The 25,226-nt window shown below is 47.1% G+C and overlaps 1 long non-coding RNA gene across 1 annotated transcript; it reads right to left on the bottom strand.

Annotated features, from left to right (window-relative positions):
• Nucleotides 1-3,534: 3,534 nt before the first annotated feature.
• LOC116437460 lies at nucleotides 3,535-23,954 on the bottom strand. Its single transcript, XR_004237311.1, has 3 exons — nucleotides 23,945-23,954; nucleotides 8,423-8,427; nucleotides 3,535-3,629 (listed from the first exon to the last, which is right to left on the bottom strand). It is a non-coding gene; the product is annotated as an uncharacterized LOC116437460 (long non-coding RNA).
• Nucleotides 23,955-25,226: the final 1,272 nt, after the last annotated feature.

Genomic DNA, 25,226 nt, shown 5'->3' with positions numbered 1-25,226 from the left:
TATCAAACAAGAAGGCCGCGGAAAAGAAATATATATGGACTGATTCTTGATAGATGTTTCAGAGATGTTTATTTCTCCAGCTGCATGGCTGAAGATCTGCCGAGGAACTGTGGCAATCACAGGACCCGAGACTCCTTGCCCACGCAGGGGAACACAAAACAACCAATGGGGAACGAGGCTGACCAGGTGTCACGATCCGCTAATGCATGCGGGGGTCGTGATGGTTCGTTTATCAATCTCCGAGTGTAAAAGGACACAAGAGATTTCAGTTTTAATCAAAACAGTGCACCTTTATTAAGTGCCCACAACACAGTAATGCAATAGAAGAAAGAAAGAGAGAGAGAGATAAAGAAACACAAAGTAGAGAAGAAGAAAAAGAGGGGGGGCAATAGCTACCAACGGATGCGACGGAGTCCTCATGGTCTTCCGCCAATAGATTCATCTTCTTTCCGTGGGGAGATCTCGGGCTCAGTTATTTCAGAAAGTATAGTCCTTTTCAGAAGCGAGGGGCAACTGGCCAAGAGGTTGGGAAATCTACAGCCACTGTTATGGGGCCCGTTGCTTTGGGAAACAGGTATAGGACAGACGTACAGGACAGGTGTACAGGACAGGTCATTCCTTTCTGCTTCAGCGCAGTCCTTCCCGCCTGGGCAGCAAGAACGGCGCAGTCCATTGCGACCTGCACTAATTTTCCTCAGGAATGCGTACCAGTTCCCAGTGGGCACACCTGCAGGCAACATTTGGCAGACATCCCACGTCAGCCAGGCCAGGACTCCTGTGTTCAGTCTCTGTCCTCGGTGATGATCGTGAGGCAGATGAGGGATCTTCAGACAGTCTCTTACACCAGGGGCTAGGGAAACCCCGTGTCTCCCGCCCCAGGGCCCCTCTCCCAGGACTACGTGGCGGGGGGAAGGGACCCCGACAACCCGTGCCGAGGAAGCCCCACCATATAACGAGGTACCGGAGACTGCAAGACAATATGCCCTCTTCACTGATGGTTCCTGACGAATTGTAGGCGCTAACTGGAAGTGGAAAGCTGCAGTATGGAGCCCCACACGACGAGTTGCACAAGCTACTGAGGGACAAGGTGGATCGAGTCAGGTTGCAGAGCTTAAAGCCGTCCAGCTGGCTTTGGATATTGCTGAACGAGAGAAGTGGCCGAAGCTGTATCTCTACACCGACTCGTGGATGGTAGCTAATGCTCTGTGGGGATGGCTGGATCACTGGAAAAAGGTCAACTGGCAGCGCAGAGGGAAACCCATCTGGGCCGCTGAGATTTGGCAGGACATCGCCACCCGAGTAGAGGCTGACCGTGAAGGTTCAACATGTGGATGCACACGTACCCAAAAGTCGGGCTAATGAAGAACATCGCAACAACGAGCAGGTGGACCAAGCTGCCAAGGTGAAAGTATCACAGGTGGATCTGGACTGGCAGCACAAGGGAGAATTATTCCTAGCTCGTTGGGCCCATGATGCCTCTGGTCATCAGGGGAGAGATGCAACATACCGATGGGCCCGTGACCGAGGGGTGGACCTTACTATGGGCAGCATCTCACAGGTCATCCACAGTTGTGAGACCTGTGCTGCAATCAAACAGGCCAAGCGGGTGAAGCCTCTGTGGTACAGTGGACAATGGTCAAAGTATAGGTATGGGGAAGCCTGGCAAGTTGACTACATCACCCTTCCCCAAACCTGCCACGGCAAGCGCTATGTGTTGACCATGGTTGAAGCCACCACAGGATGGTTGGAGACCTACCCTGTGCCTCATGCTACTGCCCAGAACACCATCTTGGGCCTGGAAAAGCAAGTCCTGTGGAGACATGGCACCCCTGAGACAATCAAGTTGGACAATGGGACTCATTTTAAGAACAGCCTCATCAACACCTGGGCCAGAGAACACAGTATCGAATGGATATATCATATTCCTTATCATGCACCAGCTGCTGGGAAAGTTGAACTGTGCAATGGACTACTTAAAACCACGCTGAAGGCACTTGGCAAGGGGACCTTCAAAAGTTGGGAAGTGAACTTAGCAAAGGCCACCTGGATGGTCAATACCCGAGGGTCCATCAATCGAGCTGGTCCCGCCGAGTCTGAACCCTTGCACACAGTGGATGGAGATAGAGTCCCTGTGGTACACATGAGAGGTATTTTAGGAAAGACTGGATTAATCCCACTTCAGGAAAAGGCAAACCCATCCGTGGGATTGTCTTTGCTCAAGGACCTGGTTACACTTGGTGGGTAATGCAGAAAGATGGGGAAACCCGTTGTGTACCACAAGGAGACCGAATCTTAAGTGAGAAATGTGTGGGGGGTTTCATTGTATATATACATATATATATATGTGGGTGTGTGTGTCTGTAGATTTTAAGGAAGGTATTGATTTCGGATGATGTAGATGGCAATAGAATCAGGGGTGGATAATGTCCTGGGTTGCAGTGTATTCTATTACCATCCTCATGAGCTGTTGAAACCAGGTGGGGCAGTGTTTCCTTGCCTCCTCCCCCTGGACTATCTTTCTGTTAATGGCCCATCAATGCCATGCCACATGACTCAGAGATAATTCCCTCCAGACTATCTTCTGTTAATGAGCCTAATTGTTACAGTGCGGATACTGCAACACGTGTATCAGATAACGAGGCCTGTGGAAAAGAAATATATATGGACCGATTCTTGATAGATGTTTCAGAAAGATGTTTATTTCTCCAGCCGCACAGCCGGGTCTCTGCTGAGGAACTGAGGCAATCACAGGACCCGAGGGTCCTCGCCCGTGTAGAGGAACACAAAACAACCAATGGGGAACGAGGCTGACCAGGGGCTAGGGAAACCCCGTGTCTCCCCCCCCAGGGCCCCTCTCCCAGGACCACATGGCAGGGGGGAAGGGACCCCAACATTTCACCCGTTTATTTTTAACAAAAAGAAATTTAAAACTTAACATTGAAAACAACTGGATAAACATAACAAGAACAGTTTCAAAACAAAACAAGTGGCCCTCCTGAGTCTTTAAATGTCCAAACAGATTCTCTGGAACATCTTAAGGCTGACAGAAGGGAGACAGGACTCTCCGGGCATGCTTTGTGGGGAAACTGAGGCAGGAGAGGGTTTCTTCTATTTGTGCCTGTTGGAACGCTAAACAAAAATAGTTAATTTCTTCCCTCCCCCTTTTCATCCCTCCCTCGGCATCGGAGAAGAGTTGTAGGGAAAGGGAATTGTATAGGGAAGCCATGGGGTGAAAAACGGATTAGGAATAAACTGGGGATGGGGTAAACTTAGGAAAGGGTTCATATTGGGTATAGGGTAAAAGGGGAAAGTAGGTTGTGGGTAGGGAAGTTGCTGGGATGGATATTGTTTATAATTTTGTGCATAACGGCTGCCTTTGACTGGAATACCCCCAGGCCCAGTAACATTTGCTGCTTGTAAACCCTTCTTTCCTTGTACTATATCAAATTGTACAACTTCCCCATATCCGACACTTTGCAGGTAATTTTTAGGGTTATTCCTTTTAATGGCAGTTCTATGGATGAATAAATCTTCCCCTGTATTATCTCGTGTTATAAATCCATAGTTGTTTTTTACATTGTACCATTTCACAGTTCCTGTGATTTTCGTTGCTACAACTTCTCCTATGTCTTGGCCGGGTCCCCATGTTGCAGCTGCTGCAAGCCCTCCAAGCGGCGCTGCTCTGGCGAGTGTCTGGGCTCTGCGTGGCCCCGCGTTGCCATCGCCGCCGGCCCCGCGCCCTCCGAGCTGTTCCACTCTGCCAACTCCACACTGCTTTGAGAGCAGCCTCGTTTCGGCTTGGCGCTGCGCTGCACCGCTTTTCGTGTCGCTATGGAAACCGCCGCTTCTCATTCTACAAAGCTCTCTGAGCCGTGTGCTCAGAGCGAGCTTCCACACTGAACCCCGGTTCCTGGCTGCTCATGGGGGCTGCCTCTCTGCTGCACGTGACCCACGGCACCCGCGGCGCCTGTGGCGTCGCTCCCGCACTCACGGTCGAGGACCCCGAGACAGGGATGGGGTCTGCGATAAGGCACGCGCTCCCGAGGGGGCCAGGCGCATCCAGCACAGGCACCTCCACCGGCACGGCTGCAGTCACGCGCTCCTGGGACGGCAGCCGCGCGGTCTCGGCCATGGGATTATGGTCATCCTCTGTTCTAGGGGTAATGGGACCATACAAATGCTCCTGAAGAGCTTCACAGATTACAAGGGATGCACGGAGAGGTTCTATCACTAGTGCATGTTCTGTTTGATTCTTTATCTCACACAAGATCTCAGATCAAAAACACCCATAAATAGTTCCGGGAGGATTAATATCAAAAAGTAAGTCTCGAGAAATATAAAAGAAATTTTTGAAAAGCTAGTTAAAAAAATGTTCTAGATCTCCCAGAACAAATACTTTCCTGTTTTGTTGTTAAAGGATTCCTTTAACTTCTAGATACATTTCTTTGTGTGGCTCAGAGAGCCACATTTCCCACGATTCTTCCATAGTCCAGAGAGAATATCCAAACCAAGGAGAGAAGAGAGAGATCTAGAGTGGTTTTTACTCACAAATTTTCTATCCTTAGGCATCGGTGTCTTGCCAGCATTTCTCTACCATTTGTTACAGTGCAGATACTGCAACACGTGTTGCTGTGACCTATCCCACTGCGGGGCTAGGGCAGCGTGATGCCAATCAATCCCAGCCCATCCCCTGGATCGAGTTTCCCAAAGAGGCAGACTCAGAGGGTGGGCCGAGGGGCAGCTCAGAAGCCTAAGCCGCTCCCCCCCGGGGGCTTTCGGGTACAAGCCGCCTCCCCTGGTTTGGGAAAATTCTCGGTTACTCGGTTGTTCACGGATTCTCTGACTCCCGCCTCTCGGTTTCCCCCAGTGGTTCTTGTTAAATTGTATCCTCCCCCTGGCTTGTAACCCATTGGTTGTTTTCCCCTTTCGCCGGGGTTTTCAAATTCTCTATAAAACTGAGGATGAGCCTCGGGGGGCATCCCCATCGCATTCCATCCCTTCCGAGCCTGTTCCGGTTGCGAAACTTCTAACAATAAACCTGTTAGGAGCCAGCCGTTAGGTTGGCGCACCAAGCGTGGGGCTCACGCGAGTGGATCCCTGTGATGTTGTGGCTGTCAATGGACAGTCAGAAGAAGCGACTTTGGACCTGCCGATGCCTCTCGGTGTTGCAGTGGGGATCCTGCAACACGCATATATCAAACCAGGAGTCCCGTGGAAAGGAAATATATATGGACAGACAGATTCTCGATAGCTGTTTCAGAGATGTTTATTTCTCCAGCTGCATGGCCGGGGCTCTGCCGAGGAACTGTTCCAGTCACCGGACCAAGGGTCCTTCTGCCCGCACAGGGGAAAACAAACCAACCAATGGAAACGAGGCTGAGCAGGGGCAGGGAAACCCCGTGTCTGTGCCCTCAGGGCCCCTCTCCCAGGGCTACACGGTGGGGAGAGGAGACCCCAACACCTCACCCGTTTTATTTTAATAAAAGGAGAATGAAAACAACTGGATAAACATAACAAGAACAGTTTCAAAACAAAACAAGCCACCCTCCCGAGTCTTTAAATGTCCAAACAGATTCTGTGGAACATCTTAAGGCTGACAGAAGGGAGACAGGACTCTCTGAGCATGCTTTGTGGGGAAACTGAGGCAGGAGAGGGTTTAACTTTTTCCCTCCCCCTTTTCATCCCCCACTCGGCATTGGAAAGGGATTTTTGGGGAAACAATTGGCAAAAGCATGGTTTTGTGAGGGAAACCATGGGTGAAAAAACGGATTGGGAATACACTGGGGGTAATAGGACATAGGGTAAAAGGGAAAGGTGGGATTAGGAAAGGGAGACTGTAGGGGGGGTTTACAATGGAGATATTGTCTAACATGACTACGATTTTTAGCATATATACTGCCTTTTACAGAAACACCATCAGGCCCAGTGACCTGCGATGCTTGTAACCCTTTTCTACCGCGTATAATTTTGAATTCCACTACCTCTCCATCTCCCAAGCTTGGGATGCATTTTTCAGGGTTATTCTTTTTAATAGCAGTTCTATGCACGAATATGTCTTGCTGGTTGTCACACCTTGTTATAAAACCATAATTTTGCTTAACATTATACCATTTTACTATCCCTAAGGTCTTAGTTACTATGATCTTTTCCTTTTTCCGAGTGGCTGCTGTTTTCTGTCTCGCTGCGTCTTTGCTCTGTCTTTCGGTCTCTCCCATGTTGGAATTGTTGGAGCTGCTGGGGCTTGCGCGCTCTTCCCGGGGTCGCGTTCGGGGCTGCGCGGGCCAGGCCGCGCTGCTCAGTTCTCCGTGCGTCGCCTCCTCTGGGCGCAGCTTCGCTGCCGATGCCAGGCGCTGTACCGACATCTCGGCCAGGCCCCCGAGCGATGACCCCCCCGCGCCCTGCTCCAGCGCGTGTCTCGGCTGGTCGCGGCTCCGTTCCACCGCCACCGCCGCCAGCCGCCGCCCACACGCCGCCCCTCTCGGTCGGGCGTTCACGGGGCTCGCTCCACCACGCGCTGCGCGGGGCCGGGCGGGCACCGCCGGGTCCCGCCGCTCCCTCCGCGCCTCGCTCCGCTGCTGACACTGCGGCTCGCATGGCTCCGCCTGCATGCGGGAACTGCCTCGCTGCTGCTCGCAGAGCACTCGGCGCACGTGGCCTGGGCCGCACGGTCCCTGCGCCAGGCTTCCCTTCGCCAGGACACAGCTGACATTGCTCAACAGTCTCGGTAACTAAATAATATTCACGAAAATATTCTTCCATCGGCATATGTTTTGACTCCAGTATTAACTGTGTCCAAACGGTTTTCCAAAAGCCCTTCGTAAGAATTAAATCCCAAGAAACATAGAAAAAGTTCTTAAACAACCATGCCAGGAAGTGTTTCAGTTCTTTTTGAGCTTGAATCAAGCTAAAATTTACAAATTGTTGTTCAAGAATCATTTTAAGTTTAAGATAAATGTCCATATGCGGCTCTGAGAGCCAAGAGTCTTCCCACGGTTCCTCCATAGTTTAGATATGGAATAGCAAAGCAAAACCAAGAAGAGGAATCCAAAGTTTCCAGGGTTTACTCACACAAATCAGTCGCTTAGGGATCGGGGATCGTTCTGCCCGCAGTCACCACCATTATGTTGCAGTGGGGATCTTGCAACACACATATATCAAACCAGGAGTCCCGTGGAAAGGAAATATATATGGACAGACAGATTCTCGATAGCTGTTTCAGAGATGTTTATTTCTCCAGCCGCATGGCCGGGGCTCTGCCAAGGAACTGTTCCAGTCACCGGACCAAGGGTCCTTCTGCCCGCACAGGGGAACACAAACCAACCAATGGGAACGAGGCTGAGCAGGGGCAGGGAAACCCCGTGTCTGTCCCCTCAGGGCCCCTCTCCCAGGGCTACACGGCGGGGAGAGGAGACCCCAACATCTCGGTGCAGTCTGCTCTGTTTTAGGAGCAGTGCCCTGAGAGAAGGCTGCTAACTCCCACTGATTCTGCACTGAACTGACTTTGGAGGGCAGCCGTGCCTTGGAGAACCTCACCTGTGCTTTTTAGTTTGGGACTGGACACCTTTTAACTGATATCTGAAACTTGTGTGAGTATCCCCGGTCCCTGATACTTCGTTTCTTTTTTCATTTTGTGGGTGGCGGGTGGAAGAAGTGCTGAGAGAGAGATGGGATCAAAACTCTCTCAGCCCCAAAGAGAGGTTTTTCTCCAAGTTGCAAAATTCCTTGCAGTTAATGGTTTTAAATTTTCAAAGGGCCTGTTAAAACAGTTTGTTTGCTGGCTTTTCTTTTACCTTCTTCAAGTGTCTCCTGCAAATTTAAAATCTCCTGCCTTCTGGCAGGCTGTGGGGGATAAGATTACTGATTTAAAGTGAATAGGGGACTTCTCTGAAGAAAAATTCTTTAGTTCTAGTCCTTCGGGACTTGCATAAAATGGATCAGAAAGTAAAAGAAAAGCACAAATCCCCTTACAGTTCTTCCCATATCCCTCCTTCCTCCCCTCCTGCTCCTCATCCCACTTCCCCTTCGTTGGAAAAACCGAATGGGGTGATATGGCAAGAGGCACAGAGTTGCTACCTTCTCTCTGACCCCTCTCGGTCTTTTCAGCAAACCCTGTCAGGGTAGCTCTGGCCAGGCTGCCTCGACCCCTTCCCAAACCCCGTATCCCTCACCCTCTTCCCTAGTTGTAAGCCCAGAAAACTGTTCAAAATGCTGTTTGCCATTATTCCCCCCCATTCCACGTGTCTGAACAATGGCGCTGACCGCATGGCACAGTTCACCCCTCCCCCCTCTTCTTCTTCCCACAGTCCCTTTCGTCCTCCTGCCCCCAACCCTTTCCTATCCCCACCCCCAGATGTGACATCATCGGGTCCCTCCCACGTTGGGTACTGCCCCCTGCATCGGGAATCCCCGCCCATCCTGTGACCATGCCTCCTGGTCCTCCAATCCCGCCCCCTGTGGAGGACTTCCTGGTTCCCACGCCCCCCTCTTCCCACGGGGTAGAAACCAGAACCGACGCCATCTTGAAATTGGGTCCGGGAGTCCCCTCAGCCCCCTCCTACCCCTTTGCTGCTCCTGTAACATATGATCGAACTGGCAATAATCCCACATGGAAACCTTTTGATTCTGCAGGGCTCAAAGAGCTTTTCAAAGCCCAGAAAGAATTTGGGAGGGAGAGTCAGTATTTTAAGAACCTTCTTAAAATAACTATCTCTAGTACGGTTCTTGTGCCACGTGACCTCAAAAGCATTTTCTCCTGCTTGCTTTCCCCATCCGAGTTTCAAATGTGGGAAGAAGGTTGGAGAAAGCAACTGGGAGAGGTCCTCCCTATTTTACTGCAGGATCCAAACAACGCGGAGGTTGCTATGGATCACCTTACAGGTGAGGAATTATTAGCCAAGCCCCAGAACCAGGCTCAAATAACACCAGAGCCGGTCCTGAATGCTGTAAAGCAAGCAGCTCAGCAAGCATTCTTAATGATGCCCCCTAAATTAGCACCTCAATTGAATTATACTGAGATTCGGCAACTGCAAAATGAGCCATTTATCGATTTTGTAGATAAACTGAGGCTCCTGGTGGAAAGACAAGTGGAAGATCCGAAAACAAGAGAGCATATTATAACCCAAATTGCAAAGACTAATGCCAATGATGCTTGTAAAAGAGTGATTTTGGGTCTTCCATTCGAACCTCCACCGACCTTAAGTCAAATGATTCGTGCTTGCACAACATTGGTGCCAATTCATCAGCCAAATTTAAAAACAGGGGAAAACTTAATAGGAACTGCAGCTGCTACAGATGCAACAGGATCTCAGGACAAAAGAAATGCTAATTTGGTCTGTCACAGGTGTGGCAAACCAGGGCACTTGGCCCGAAACTGCAGAGCTCCAGCTCTAATTAATCAGGGTTCCCGAGCTGTCTCCCCAGGGCAAATGTCATCACCTGCCGCCGATGGGATGCAGCCAAAAAACTGACAGGACCGCGTGGAGTGGCAGGGCCATGCGGGGGAACAAATCATGAAACTGCCACCAGAAAAATGGTTGCCACGACCACTGCAACTCAAATGGACTCAGTGACACCCCAGAGAATCGTCGCGAGTTGCGAGCAGCTGAGAGACTGTATGTTGTTTGTGTTAAAAGATGTTGTACATTCACCAGTTGACATTTGTGTTACACCAGAAATTGTTCAAATGGGGCCACAAGGGTTGTTTACTGTCAATATTCAGTGTGTTAACCCTCCCTATTTTCTTGCTGCTAACCAGGTTGTAGCCCAAGCTATTCTCATGCCCAGCAGTCCGCCAATGGACTACAACCCTTCTGTCTTCTGGGCTGAGGTAGTTGGGAACGACAAACCCATGCTTAATTGCAAACTGTCTTGCCAAGGCTCAGACATCAGCCTGGCAGGAATGATGGACACGGGAGCAGACGTGACAGTCATTTCTTCCCACAAGTGGCCATCACACTGGGAGCTGCAGCTGGCAGAAGGTACCGTGACGGGTGTGGGGGGATCTATATCTGCCCAGAGAAGCAAGGCAGTTGTCCAAATTGAGGGTCCAGAGGGACAGATAGCATCAGTCCGTCCTTTTGTAATTGACTCTGGATTTACATTATGGGGCAGGGATCTCATGTCCCAGTGGGGGACTTGAGTCAAAATTCCATCTCAACCCCAAAATTTTTAGTAAAGGTCACTGCGGAGCACCCCTTCCAGAAATTAAATTGGATCTCTGATGAACATACCTGGATGGATCAGTGGCCTTAAAAAAATGACAAATTAATGGCGCTCACCGCACTTGTGGAGGAGCAATTGAAAAAAGGAAATATCAAACCATGTAACAGCCCTGGGAACTCCCCAATATTTGTAATCAAAAAGCCTGGGAAAGACAAGTGGCGCCTCCTACAGGACTTGCGGAAAATAAATGCAGTCATTGAGGACATGGGACCCCTGCAGCCCAGAATGCCTTCACCATCCATGCTCCCTAGGCAGTGGAAGGTAGCAGTCATTGATATTAAAGACTGTTTCTTCCAGATCCCTCTCCACCCAGACGATGCGGCCCGGTTTGCCTTCTCGGTACCTTCCATCAACCGAAAGGCTCCCATGCAGCACTACCAGTGGCGAGCTTTGCTGCAAGGCATGAAGAACTCACCCACCATCTGCCAGTGGTATGTAGCTCGCATTCTGTCCCCCATCAGAAAGTTAGCAGCAAAGGCAATAGTGCTCCACTATATGGACGATGTTTTGGTGTGTGCTCCTAACCAATCCTATTTAGACTGGACATGGGGGAAGGTAATTGAGGCCTTAGAGGCAAAGGGATTTGAAATCCAGGCCGAAAAGGTCCAGAAAACCTCTCCATTTAAACACCTTGGACTGAAAATCCATGAACAGATTGTGGTTCCCCAACAAGTGAAAATTAATGATAACCCTAAGACCTTGCAGGAACTCCATCAGCTCTGCGGGTTCATAAATTGGGTGAGGCCACTCCTAGGGCTGACAAGAGAAGATCTCGCTCCTCTGTTCAACCTCCTACAAGGGAAAGATGACCTCACATCACCCAGGCATCTAACTGAGGAGGCGAGACAGTCCATCTGTAAGGTATAGGAAGCACTGTCGTCCCAGCAGGCACACCCAGGTCTGCCTTTTCTACTTACTGTATTAGGGGAAATGCCATACCTTCACGGGCTGATATTTCAGTGGGACGAGGTGCAGAGTGATCCCCTGTTAATCATCGAGTGGGTTTTCCTCTCGCACCAGCCGTCCAAAAGTATCACAACGCCACAGGAGCTCATGGCTCAGCTGGTGATGAAAGCTAGATCCCGCCTCTGCACCCTTGCAGGGTGTGACTTTACATGCATCTACCTACCATTGGCAACCGATTCACTTGATAACCTCCTTCAAAACAATGAGCACCTCCAATACGCCCTGGACAGCTACACAGGCCAAATTTCTATACACCATCCAAAACACAGACTGTTTACTTCAGTCTTTAAACTGATTCCAAAAGAAATTCAAAGCAGAAAACCATTAAATGCCTTGACAATCTTTTCAGATGGCTCCGGACGTTCCCGCAAATCTGTCATCACTTGGAAGGATTCTCACACTCAGAAGTGGGAGTCTGATGTGCAGGTAGTTGAAGGATCCCCGCAAGTGGCAGAACTTGCAGCCATGGTAAGAGCATTTGAGCGGTTCAGTGAACCATTTAATTTGATAACTGATTCGGCCTATGTTGCAGGTGTAGTTTCCAGGGCAGAGAGAGCCTTACTAAATGAGGTTGCAAACCCAAAAATTCATAACTTGCTTTCGAAATTGATTCAACTGATCTCCCACTGAAAGCAACCATTCTATGTCATGCATGTGAGGTCACACACTGACCTGCCAGGATTTATTGCCGAAGGGAACAGGAGAGCAGATGCCCTAGCAATGCCCATCGAGTTAGCGAATCTGCCTAACAGATTCCAGCAAGCCCAGCTGAGCCATGCAATGTTCCATCAAAATGCTCCAGCTCTCATCCGAATGTTCCACCTCACTAGAGACCAAGCGAAAGCCATTGTGGCAACGTGCCCCAACTGCCAGAAACATCAGCTTCCATCATTAGGTCAAGGGGTTAACCCCTGAGGCCTAGGCAGTTGTGAGGTATGTCAAACAGATGTCACCCACTTCCCCCAATTTGGCCGCCAGAAATATATTCACGTTTCTGTGGATACCTTTTCTGGCGCAACCTTTGCCGCAGCCCACCGTGGGGAGAGGGCCAAAGATGTCATCAACCACCTGGTACAGGCCTTTGCTGTGTTGGGGACACCAAATAAAATAAAAACTGACAATGGCCCAGCGTACACCTCTGCAGAGTTAAACAGATTCATGAGTGAGTGGGGTGTGGATCACATCACTGGCATCCCTCACTCGCCCACAGGCCAAGCCATTGTAGAAAGAAAGCATCAAACACTAAAAAGACTGCTAGAACAACAAAGAGGTGGCAATGAGATCGCTGCCCCCATCATAAGACTGTCCAAAGCGTTGTTCACTTTGAACTTTTTAAACTGTTCCTATGAGGACCCCGATCCTCCCATAATGAGACACTTCACAAACTCTGCCAAACATAAACTGACTGAGAGACCTGAGGTCCTAATAAAAGACCCTGATACTTTACAAATACGTGGCCCGTACCCCCTAGTCACCCGGCGTAGAGGCTACGGGTGTGTTTCCACCCCAGAAGGTCCAGGATGGATCCCTGGGAAGTGGATCAAACCCTTTTTGAGACCACCTGCGGATGCCAAGCAAAGGAAAGAAGCTGCTACAGCCTGGAAAAGAAGAAAAGCCAAGCCACCTGGAAAAAAGACTCCTCCTCCAGGCCTGAAAAACAAACCTTCCACCTCCCAGTCTCCTTAAAATGTGTCTCCCTTCCCAAAAGGACCCCTCAGTTTTGTTTTGAAAGAGGGGGAGTCCAAGGGACCCATTGTTATTTAAGTTAATTGTATTTGTATTAAGTTTATTTGTGTTATACTTTTCCTAAAGTTACCACCCATGACTGCCTGATGACATCCTACCTGCTGCTCTCCAACCTGCTGCTGCAGCTCTTCCTGTGCACTGGGAGCTCCAGCAGCCAGATTCCTTCCATTATCAAGGACATTGTATGGGGTTTCTTTATGGTGTTGTTAATTTTAATAGCCCTTCCCATTCTTAAGTGTTTGGTTTTGAAATCTCTTAAGCCTTCCCCCTCATTTCAAGGTAATAAAGAAGGGGGAGATGTTGGTGTGACCCAGCCCACTGCGGGGCTGGGGCAGTGTGATGCCAATCAATCCCAGCCCATCCCCTGGATCGAGTTTCCCAAAGAGGCAGACTCAGAGGGTGGGTCGAGGGGCGGCTCAGAAGCCTAAGCCACACTCCCCCTGGGCGGTGCCCGGGTACAAGCCGCCTTCCCTGGTTTGGGAAAATTCTCGGTTACTCGGTTGTTCATTGGTTCTCTGTTATAACTCCCGCCTCTCGGTTTCCCCCAGTGGTTCTTGTTAAATTGTATCCTCCCCCTGGCTTGTAACTCATTGGTTGTTTTCCCCTTTCACCACGGTTTTCAAATTGCCTATAAAACTGAGGACGAGCCTCGGGGGAGCATCCCCATCGCATTCCATCCCTTCCAAGCTTGTTCAGGTTGCGAAACTTCTAACAATAAACCTGTTAGGAGCCAGACCAGAACAGCCTCTCTCTTCCTTTGTCTCTGAGCTAACGTGAACCGATACCGTCGGCTCCTGCCGTGTTTCCTCTGCAAAGAAGCCAGCTAGCTAGCTCAGCCAGCAGCTCTTTTCCTGATGCCGAAGTCACTTCAGCGACACACAGAAGTAACGCAGCTGGACTCTCTCTGACCTGGGGTACGCCAGAGCTCGTGCCTCGAGCACAAGTACTGCGTTACACGTGTATCAGATAATGAGGCCCGTGGAAAAGAAATATATATGGACCGATTCTTGATAGATATTTCAGAGAGATGGTTATTTCTCCAGCCACATGGCTGGAGCTCTGCCGAGGAACTGAGGCAATCACGGGACCCGAGGGTTCTCACCTGCGCAGGGGAACACAAAACAACCAATGGGGAACGAGGTTGACCAGGGGCTAGGGAAACCCCGTGTCTCCCCCCCAGGGCTCCTCTCCCAGGACCACATGGCAGGGGGAGGGTCCCTGACACCTTATCATCGCCTGACCTCATGACTCATCATCCCATTGTGAGATGCTCCACCCAGAGGGAGGAACCAAGCATTCCATCCTGGATATAATCTGAGATTCTGAACACCACAGACACACCTTTCCACTGGATTCCCAGAGGACAAGAGCTACATAGCCACCACTGGACCTTCCGAGGAAGATCAGGCCCTTTCTACAGGATCACTGCTTCGACAGAACCACATCCATCACTTCAGGAGGACTGCAGCCACCATTTTATCGGACTGCCACCGCCACCCTGACTAACAGGGTGTCAGGTTGTATCCTGACTCTGTCAGTTTAACCCAGTGTTTTCTGCCTTTATTTTTTTTTTTTTATTTCCCTATTAAATTGTTATTCTGACTTGGTGCCTCCCACTGGTTTGTCTTCAAACTAGTACAGAAGGTTAGTCCATATTTGTAGGATTTCAAATATGTATAAATTTTTATACTAAGTCTCAGGATAATGTTGGTTTAGGCAAATTATACATCCATAAGACCTTAGCTACAACATTTTTCAGTAAAAAGACAAAACAAGTTAGACAAAAGTTAAACTCAAGAATATGTAGAACGCTTTAACTTCTATTTGATCCTTCACCAAGTCACTTGCAATGAAAACAGAAACAAATTACAAACATTAACTAACTGACAATGCAAGCAATTATGGTGACACTTTAAATTTCATTGGTTTTCATGCAGCTCCATCTCATGCGTTGGTAGGTTCCTATAAAAGAAAAGTGAAAATTTGGCCCACTAGACCGATTATTAAAAAAGAAGTAAAACTTTTTTTTGGGGGCTAACACAAAGTGACAGTGAATCAATGGTTATCACATTAGGTGTGATTTTGCTGCTTGCAGTTTCTTTGCTCTCAAACTGCTTTATCTTCGATGCTGGGATGTTTGACATTCTTAGAAAAGAAAAGAAACAAACTTCTTTGGAAAAAAGTATGAAAAATATTTCTGAGTGAAACAAGTTGTTAATTGCATTAACTTATTCAAGTGGAGTTTTAGTTTTTATTCTATGAAGTGCTTGTTGCACCACTTTTGTTGTTTCCTACAGGTTTTCAGTGGGGGTTCCTCCAATTGATTCTTCAGTGGAGGGAATAAGACTGCTTTTAAAAGTTTTGCAAGAGTTGCAGTCTGTGAATCAGGCATTTTCTCTTTAAGTTTCTCTACAGCCCCCAGAGACAAGGCTGCATGCAAATACCTAGGCCTGCATAGGGATAACACCATTTCTACAAGGCAGCAGCTGCAGAATTGGCTTCAGGATTAGAATCTGCTAATTCTAGTTCTCTACAATTAACCACAGACTGGTGGGGGGGTTCCCCACAAGATAGGAGCTCCGGATTGGCCTCAGGACTGAAACCTGCCAATTTTGGCTTTTCACAACAAAGCACAAAAGGCACAGGGGCATGGGTCTCCTCCAAACAGGAGCCTTCAGCTCTGCACAAGCACCACATAACAGGAGCCTTACAGCTCCACACAAAACACCAAGCAGAAAAGGGAACTAAACACCCAAATCTATTAACCACAATGTCCACAATTCTTAAAACTTCTGCCATCACCTTTGCCTTTGCTTTTGCCTTTTCCTCATCCTTTCTTACATACACTTGCTGTACTTTTCTAACTAGTTCCTCTCAAATGTCTCACTATTCTCTGCCACTCTCCCCTCACTCTAACATTATCTACACCTTCATTTTCTGCCAAGTTCTTTATTCCTGCTCTTTCTAGTCTGATACCAAGCGCTCTCCTCTGGCAGCTTGGACACCACCCACTCCTTCTAGTAGGAGTACAATACCACTTTCTCTCACAAGTCTTTCTCAGTTTTCTTCCCAAACCTCAGGTACCAAATGTGACTTTCCACACACAAACTTTAAAATCTCAGGCTCAAAATCAACTTCACTAGAATGCCTCAGATAACACTGAAAGCATAAGCTCTGCCACCTGACAGAAGAACAGTACCAACCACCTCTTCTTACAAATTTTACACTGTATTAATACCCATGCAAAATGCCACCCTCTTGCTGAATGAAAAATTCTAATGCATCCACAAAAACAAGTTATTCCATGTATTCTTTCAAAACCTAAATCTTCTGCTGCTGGTTGTTCCCAATGTAAAGCTACTAATCTTCCTGCAGAGGTTCTATATATTCCCTCTAAAGGAACTCGTTCGCCTCTTCTCTCGATCTAATGTTCTATTGGATTTACAAATTCCCAAGAATCAAGACCAAACCACTGAGGGGGAGGGATTCTTCTTACCTCTCGCCTAGTCACAATTCTAATTCTATTAGCACAAAAATCAATAATTGAGCATCACTCCAAACAAATGCTTCAATACAACACACTTAAACAACACACGGCAACATATGCATCTCCTATCTACAAACAAACAGGAGAGCTAATATACAGCCACATACACATAAAAGCAGTCTAACAACAACCAATATCCACACAGACATATAAGCAACACAACAACACTCAAACCAGCTACTAGTAGCCAAAATATTCATAACACTCACTTTTAATAACTTTAGGGTCCCGCTTATTGATTTTCCCCAATACAGTCATCAACAAGTTCTGGCCGAAACTCCCCCGGAATCTCCCGACCCGCTCTCAGGATCGCTAGCATCTGCTCTATCGGTCGGCGATTCCCCTTGCTGGCTTCCGTAGCTGGCTGCTTGCAAGCTCCAACTTTACCCACACAGGGACTATACTGTGCGCGGGACGTCTCCTCGCGTCTTACCAGCAGCCCTGGCCACGCATATGACTTACAGGCACCCTAAATCCAGAACATACTGTTTTATCTGCAGTCCCAGAAGGTTGCTATCTGCCCCCACAGTGAGCGAGCCAAGGGGCGGAGTTCCTTCAGGAAAGCCCTGGGGCACGCCTAGGATGTCTGCTCCTCAGCCGATCCTGCAGCTGGACAGTTTCTACTGGCTGGCTCGCCAAAATGATGAGCGGAAAAGACTCCACTACTGGGATAAGTAGTAAAGTAGGTATGTTTATTCCAGTGCTGGGATGCATGGGGGATAATTCCTCCAAAGTCATGCGTGCCGACAGTTGCATTCAGCTTGGTATATATCGGGTTGCAAGTTCCATATTCATTAAGTTTCCAAATACGCCTATATATACTCATTACCTAGCCCCGCCTAGCCTTGCCTCGTATTACAATGAGCCCAAAAGTCATTTACATCTGTGTTGCATTTGCGCAGTGTTGTCTGGTGGTCATGGGCAGGGGTCTCTGGGATGAAGTGAAGGGTCTTCCTCATCCTGAACTTTTCACCTTGCTTCCCTGCGCATGCTTTTTATGTCCCTGGCCCAAGTCCAAACTTCAAGGCTGGTTTAAGTTAGTTTTAGGTTCGAAAACAGGATCTTTGGTCAAGAAGATCAAGATTCCTTCCTGTTGGAGTGAAAGCTCCTCTGGACTCAGCCCCAGAGGGAAGCCAAAACACAGGGATTGAATTAAAACGTTTGGACAAACTGAGATACATGAAGCCACACCAAAGTGCCATAGAAATATAGATTTTTTAACTTTTAGTAGAAATATATGCTAAGTGCCTTAAACATTAAAAAGCTGTAGCAGAGACCTTAAACACAGTTCTTGCTGCAGTAGTGTTACCTTTTCACAGAATTCTTTACTTTAGACAAAATATAGATAGATTTATACTGTTCACATTTTTTAGATAGAGTGTTCACATAAACAATAAGAACTGATAGAAACTAAGATAAACAGAATTGCCCAAACAAAATTTATAAAGAAATGACATTTATTATGTGAACAAAATATCAGTTTCAAAAGCCACGATCGAGAAAAGCGGCTCCGAGCCTCGGGTCGGAGCTGGGTGAACACGCATAGATCTGATCTCTATCGCACCAGACCTCCCAAGTTCACGGCTGCTGCTTCGGCTGGTCTCTTCTCATACAGTTTTTGGGTAGAGTCCGAATTAATTCTATTCTTCTTGTATTCATGAAGTTTTCTTGTCCCGGAGTTGGGCTGCACAAAGCCTTTCCTGGGTCCGATGAATTGTCCATCCTGGGTGATGAGTGGGCAATTTCTGCTGATGGATGGGCCATCTCTGGTTCCTGGAACAGTTATTTTTAGTTCCCGGAATGTCCGATTCCTTATCAGATGCGATGTAGATATCAGAGTGTGGTGATCAAGTCGTCATGGTACAAATGTCCCGGTGATAAGATCCAACCCCACCTAGGTGGAATCCTCACTTATTGTGAAAGAAATACTTTTAGTGGTGTGAAATTTTTCTCTCAGCCAGGCTGGTGGAGGGATTTTGAAACTGTCTCTACATGGTCTGATTATATTCTAGTTTTATACATAATAGCACGAATTACATACTTTATTTATAACAAAACTATATATGGAAATCTGTGTAATACCTATGTAGCACTTGTGGAAGACTTACGACTGTTAGAATTAGACCTGGATAGGTTAAGAAAAGAAAAACTAGAATTGTGTGTTAATCTTATTGGTCAATTAGCAAATATAATCCACACTTCTGTAAGAAAATATATATAGAGTCTAGAGTATAGAGCATATAGAGCATATAGAAGAAGCTGGTTTTGCCTGCTGCTTGCTGTTGATGCTTGCCTTTATCATGTAACCCCCTTCGAACTCTTCCTTCAAGAATGCTATGAGACTATGAAATAAAGAACTTAGCAGAACAGCAGCCTCCTCTGCTCTCTTACCCTGGTCCGAGAAGGAAGGGTACCCTGTCAAAAGCTCAACACCTTCCCTTTATCAATAGTCTTATATCTTCTCATTCTGCTTTGGTAGGCACAATAAGCGTTGAGCAAGCTGTGTGCATTGCTTCTAACAAACAGCTTCTTAGCAAATCATTTAACCTCTGCTTCTCCCTCCTCCCCTGATTCAATTCTACATTTACGTGTTTGTCATTATACGTGTACAAGTTCGTCATCTGCCCATGCTTTGGTCACTTATCTAGAGTAACAGTCCTAGGGGTCTTAAATGACTTGCGGTTTTGAATCAGGGGGAGGAGGGGGAAGCAGAGGTTAAATGATTTGCTAAGAAGTTGTTTGTTAAAAACAATGCACACAGCTTGCTCAACGCTTATTGTGCCTACCAAAGCAGAATGAGAAGATATAAGACTATTGATAAAGGGAAGGAATCTTGACCAAAGATCCTGTTTTCGAACCTAAAACTAACTTAAACCAGCCTTGAAGTTTGGACTTGGGCCAGGAACATAAAGAGCATGTGCTGGGAAGCAAGGGGAAAAGTTCAGAATGAGGAAGTCCCTTTAAGGAGGACCCTTACTTCATCCCAGAGACCCCTGTCCACGACTACCAGACAACACTGCGCAAGCGCAACGCAGATGTAAATGACTTTTGGGTTCATTATAATATGAGGCAAGGCTAGGTGGGGCTACATAATGAATATGTATAGGCATATTGGGAAACTTAATGAATATGGAGTTTGTAACCCGATATATACCAAGCTGAATGCAGCTGTCGGCACGCATGACTTTGGGGGAATTATCCCCCATGCGTCCTAGCGCTGGAATAAACTTTACTACTTATTCCAGTAGTGGAGTCTTTTCTGTATATCAGAATGACAAATTTGTAAACATATAAAAAAATCTCTGTAAGATGGCCATGTGGGACACGCACATGGTGGTGTTAACCCCTGCGTGCTCCCAGCCTGGCCAATAAAGGTGTGCTTTACTTTACAGTACCTTGCTGTGGAGTAGATTCCTTTGAATCACCTCTCAGCATGTTGGGGCTTTGAGAGTTCCCCTTCTGTTTTCTTTTTTTCTCTTGAGGAATTTTCCCCATATATGTTGCCAGGGGGACAAATTGCTGTGTGCTTATGAAAAAAAAAAGCCTGGCCACAGAGGGAGGGGTCCATCTGGCTACTCTTTTTCACCTGGGCTGGTGGGCTGTTAGTTCCTGGCGTTTGGACGGAGAGGGAGGCTGGAAGGAATTCGTCAGCACTGAAGACTTCTGCTTTTTCAGCTGCCTTCCTTCTACCCAAGAAACCCTGGGATTCCCGAGCCCGCCTGCCCTGACTCACTGGGAGCTGGGCTGCGGCCGCCCTGCCCCCGCCATTGCTTCAAGCCTTCGCTACTCTGTAGCCCCGCCATGCCCTGCCTACTGAGACCTCCGGGGGGGTTCCCACCGCAGCTCCAGAGTCCAATACATCTCGTCTGCCACCCGGGATTTGTGCTCGTCCCTGCTGTTCCAGCCTGCTGTTCCCGAGGGTCCGGCTGGACATCGGGATCGGCTGCCCAGGGGGGGTTTGTGAAGCCTTTGTTACATCCCTTCCCAGGATTCCAAGCCGCCATTGCCACCAGTGCTCCCCGAGCTTGCTCCGGAGCGCCCCCTGCAGCCACGAGGGAACCATCGCACCTGCCCTGCTCACCGGGAGCCGCCAGCGCCCCTGCCGGCTGCGACAGTAACTGCACCAAAGGGGAAAGGGCCTGACAGCCGAGAAGGCTGGCACTGGGTTTGTGGTTCTGTTTGCTGTTACTGCAGTAGATATTGTTGTTTGTTTGCCTTGTTATACATATATATATAATAGTAAAGAACTGTTATTCATATTCCTCATATCTTTGCCTGAAAGCCCCTAAATTTCAAAATTATAATAATTTGGAGGGAAGGGGGGGGTTGCATTTTTTTTTTTACATTTCAAGGGAGATTCCTGCCTTCCTTGACAGACACCTGTCTTTCAAATCAAGACACAGCATTAGTCCAAATAAGTCCACACTGTCAACAGCATCCATCCATCTTCATCTCATGATTGCTTTTATACAACGTAAATAAAAATCAAAACTCATTTCACCATCCTTGTTTCCCTATAATGATTACTGTACCTTATGCAAGCCATTTTGTTAAACGTTGTCCCTTGGATTTCTCTTCTGAGGGCAGCTCCTAACATAATGAAGCCCTAACAGGTTTAGAATTGCCCTTCCTGTACAGTTTCCTAGTCACTTTGTGCAGCATTACATTTGTAACTGAAACCTAAGTGGTATGTAACAAAAGGTTAACCACAAGAAACATTATAAAAAGATGTGCAGCTAAAGCAAGCAAGATAGCAGAGCAAGCAAGACAGCAGAGCCAATGAGATAACATCTGCCATCAAAAGCAAGATAGCATTATGGAGGCTGGTGGGCCTGCTGGACAAGGAATGAAAGGAGTCCTACAGTGGGATAAGTTCTCGGTTCCTTTCCAACCTATGGTGACTGAAAAGCTTCCCCCAGAATGCTTTGTTCTGTCATGTTAATGTACCCCAGTTCTGTTCCCCTGGTTGGCTCAGTTGGCCGCCACAACCCTTGTCACCTGATACATCCTCAGAGTTTCTCGATTAGTTCCTTTACCCTGGACCCCCCATTGCTCGAGCCTGGGTCTTCTCTGAAACCTTGCACGAGTGCGGATGCATTAAATCTCTCCTGTAAAACCCTATGCGAAAACTCTTCCTGTTCATTCATCATCGGACTGTTGTAGCTAGCAATCCAGTGTGTTTGTGCAAGTGTGCTGGCTGCACCAAGAGGCTTTCTTGGAGGCACTTTTGGGAAGGTCGCGACATGCTACCATCTAATAGAATCACGACATAGCAAGTTTTAATGGAACTTGGAAACTGCAAAATTAGCTAAAAACAAGTTAGACTGAAAAACAAGAAGCACCAGGCATGCGTTGTAGACAGAAGTAAAAAGTTCAAATGTGAGGAAGACTACAGAAGTCATCAAAAGACCACCAGAAGACTGACGACCACCACAGAAGGAACTGATGCATGCACGAAAGCAACAAACTGATGACACAGCTTTATGCAAATATGAGTATGCTAATGATATGTTGTAATTGTGACGTTGTGCGGTGTTACGATCCGGTTTAAACCCAGAAGAGCAAAGAAAACTAAGTCTCTGTGTATACAAGGGAAAGAACTTTGAAGGTTCAAAATATTCCCAGAAATGAGATTAAAACCAAACGAGATTAAATGTTGGTGTGTCTTGGGGTGACCTTATGATGTGTATCCCACATTGCTGCCCTATGCCCAGAATTTAATTTTTTGTGCCTTTCTATGCCTCTAAACTGAGCATGAGAGGGGGAAGGAAAAACTGAGCAAAACTTTTTCGAAGCAGTTTGCAGCTTGTTCAAGGTCACACACAGATAGCAATTTTTTTTTTCCAGCTGCGGCAGGGGAGGGAGGAGGCACCCGGCTTGCTGCTCCCAGGACAGTTTTTTTGGCCTGTGGTTCAGCTTCTTTTTCTCTGGAGAGAGACTGAGAGTTGAATTTTCCCTTTCCCTGGAATTTCAGATTTTCCCCTTTTCCACTGGATTGCTTCAGTATCAGAACACATCGGGAGAACTTTCCACTGAGCACAGAGGGCCTGGCCCTGGGCCAAGCCCCAGCTCCGAGGAGACCAAAGGGAGGACTCTAACACTTTCCCAGGTTTTTTCTCCACAGCGAGAGATTTTATTATTTAGCATTATTTTCCTTTCCCTATGTGTTTGTTAAATAAATAGTTTTTATCTCTTTCACTTTCCTTTGAGGAGAATTTATTTTCCCTGAACCTGGTGGGGGAGGGGTGGTGACCTGCCTTCTCTCAGAGGATATATTTCTAAATTTGGCCAAACCGGCACATGGTGCCAAAAAATTGATGTATTTTATTTAATAGCAAAAGCGGCAAAGAGAAAGAAAAAGTAGAGAAAAGTTAGAAAAAACCAAGGTTACTTTTAAAAGCGTAGGATAGGTCACTACCACACTGTGCTACCTTTGTTGCTGCTGAGACAGGGTGGGGGGAGCAGAGCAGTTTTTGCCTTTTTTTTCTGCTGTTTGAAGCATCTTATCTGCCTTTTCCGATCTCTGGAGCAGTTTGGCTGGAATGAGGCAGCCCGTCCTCCGAGATGCAGGCGTGGTGCCCAGTCGCTTGCAGCCGAACCTCGGTCCACTCGTGGTGCTCTCGCCACGGGATGCAGGAGCAGGGGTAGGGGTTCCACAACTCACTTGGGATTTTGGTCCAGGGGTGCAGGATCGGGGGGTTTCCCTCAGGTGGGCGGCATCGGCTCCCAGAGGCCTCAGGGTGTCTCACAGCAGGCGATGGTGGTGGTGGTAGTGGGGGGGGGGGAGGGAGGGGGAAGGCAAAGGTCAGGGATTCTGCCCTTCGCTTTCCCCTCCATGTTTTGCACCAGTTTTTCCTTCCTTTTTATGGGCCTCAAGGCAGGCTACTCATGGCCCATACCACATGTAGTTTTCAGGTGTTCAAGAGTGATTATGATAAGCAGACATAATGATGAAGCACTTTTTGAAGCCTTTCTCTTATTATTAGACTCTTACATCCCACCCCGTGATTCAGCATTATTTCGAGGGACATCGAGATAGCCTTCTTCAGTGGTGGTGATTTGAATATAGCGTACAGAGGGAGAGAGGGAAAGGAGTAAGTGTTGTATCATGCATTTAACCAGGCTAATGCGAACAATTAGGAATACAATTCCAATGACAATTGTTATCCCAATTTGTGCTAACCATTTTCCCCACCCTGTGAGCCCGAGAGACTGTAGGATGATAGTGACCCATGAACTATCAAACACTTCTCGTGGTTTCATTGCACAAAACAAATTTCTAGTATGATTACTTATTTCTCCCATCTTAGCTTGTGCCTCCTCAATGGAGGTAGAGGCATTGTGAATTGTTATACAACACTCAGTTTCTGTCAAATTTAACATTCCACAAACTCCTTGTTCCTTTAACACTATCATATCCAAAGCTAATCTATTTTGCAAAGTCGTTTCAGTAGCTTGCTGGACTTGGGTGTTTAATTCTCCAAATGCATGTTGTGTCCAATTGCTTAATACACTTAATTGCCAGGTAATATCTTCTAATACAAAATGGTGTCTTTTTAAGGTGACAGAGGGAATAAAGACATTATCCAGGAATAGAGATATTTTTTGTCCAGTTGTATAGTAATCTGGAAAGCCAATTCCCTGAATTGCCCATTCTGGTCGTTGTGTTGGCTTTGAAGAGGGAGCACTACGATAGTGACATTCTTTAGACACTTTAGTGAAAGTAAAAACCCATCTGGGGCAAAGGGAGGGAATTCCAATTCCACACTCAAGTCCAGCATGTTGTTCTAATGACAAATGTGAATAAAATTTCCCATCAGAGCATTCCCCAAGCCATTCCAAGAGGGGCTATATATTTTGCAGTTTTACAATTGGTTTTATCTGCATAATCAAGGATGGTGATTTTTGGCTTAGTATTTATTGAGGTACCATGGACTGGGTATTGGGTAAAGGGAACTCTGCATGGGTTGAGAAGGTATTTGTAGGTGGAGTTACAGCACTCATCTTGATTTCTCCAGCCTTTTGAGGGGTATCCCCAACAAGTACACATATGCCTTACTAATGTTCGAATTCTAAGTGAAAACCATGTTTCTGGAGGATCTCCAGGTCCTTCTTTGCGTGTTATAACCTTTGATCAATTGAATAGAGGTCTATTTTCTTTTTGAGTCATGGTAAATTTGGATTCTCTAAGTTTCCCTTTATGAAATGTTTGTACAGACCATGCCCACATTAAATTTTGTCAGTTGACTGGAGTTATATTTGTTATGTTAGGAAGTTGCACACACCAGGAGGAGTTAAAAATTGTGGTATATTCACCTTCATATACATCTGGTGTGTATAGTGGGTCAAACAGTGGATCCCATGAGTAAACAAGGCAGGGCTGTTTAGCGTTATATTCCTCAAAGGTTATTGTCTCAGGACCAAATTTACCTTTACTCAATTTGATGGCTGGATGAGGGGATTCCATTTGAGATAGGATGGTTATCTTTGGATGCCTAGTTCTACAATATTTATTGTGTAACCATCCTTCATGAGGTGCATCAGAAGGTGGATCATAGGTTTGGTAAACATTATGCACTATAGGGGTACCTTTCCACTCAATTTTGGCTCCATCTCTCTTACTTGTCCACTGTTCAGGTAGAGGTAACAGAGCTGCCACACTAGCCATATTGAGAACAAAAGATAAATTCAAGGGCATTATGAAAAATCGCAATCCTTGTTCAGCAGATTCAGGTAATGTTACTCA

Source organism: Corvus moneduloides, chromosome W, assembly GCF_009650955.1.
Source record: "Corvus moneduloides isolate bCorMon1 chromosome W, bCorMon1.pri, whole genome shotgun sequence".
NCBI lineage: Eukaryota > Metazoa > Chordata > Aves > Passeriformes > Corvidae > Corvus > Corvus moneduloides.
The sequence above is the reverse complement of the archived record's forward strand: the minus strand, read 5'-3'. Positions and strand labels throughout refer to the sequence as shown.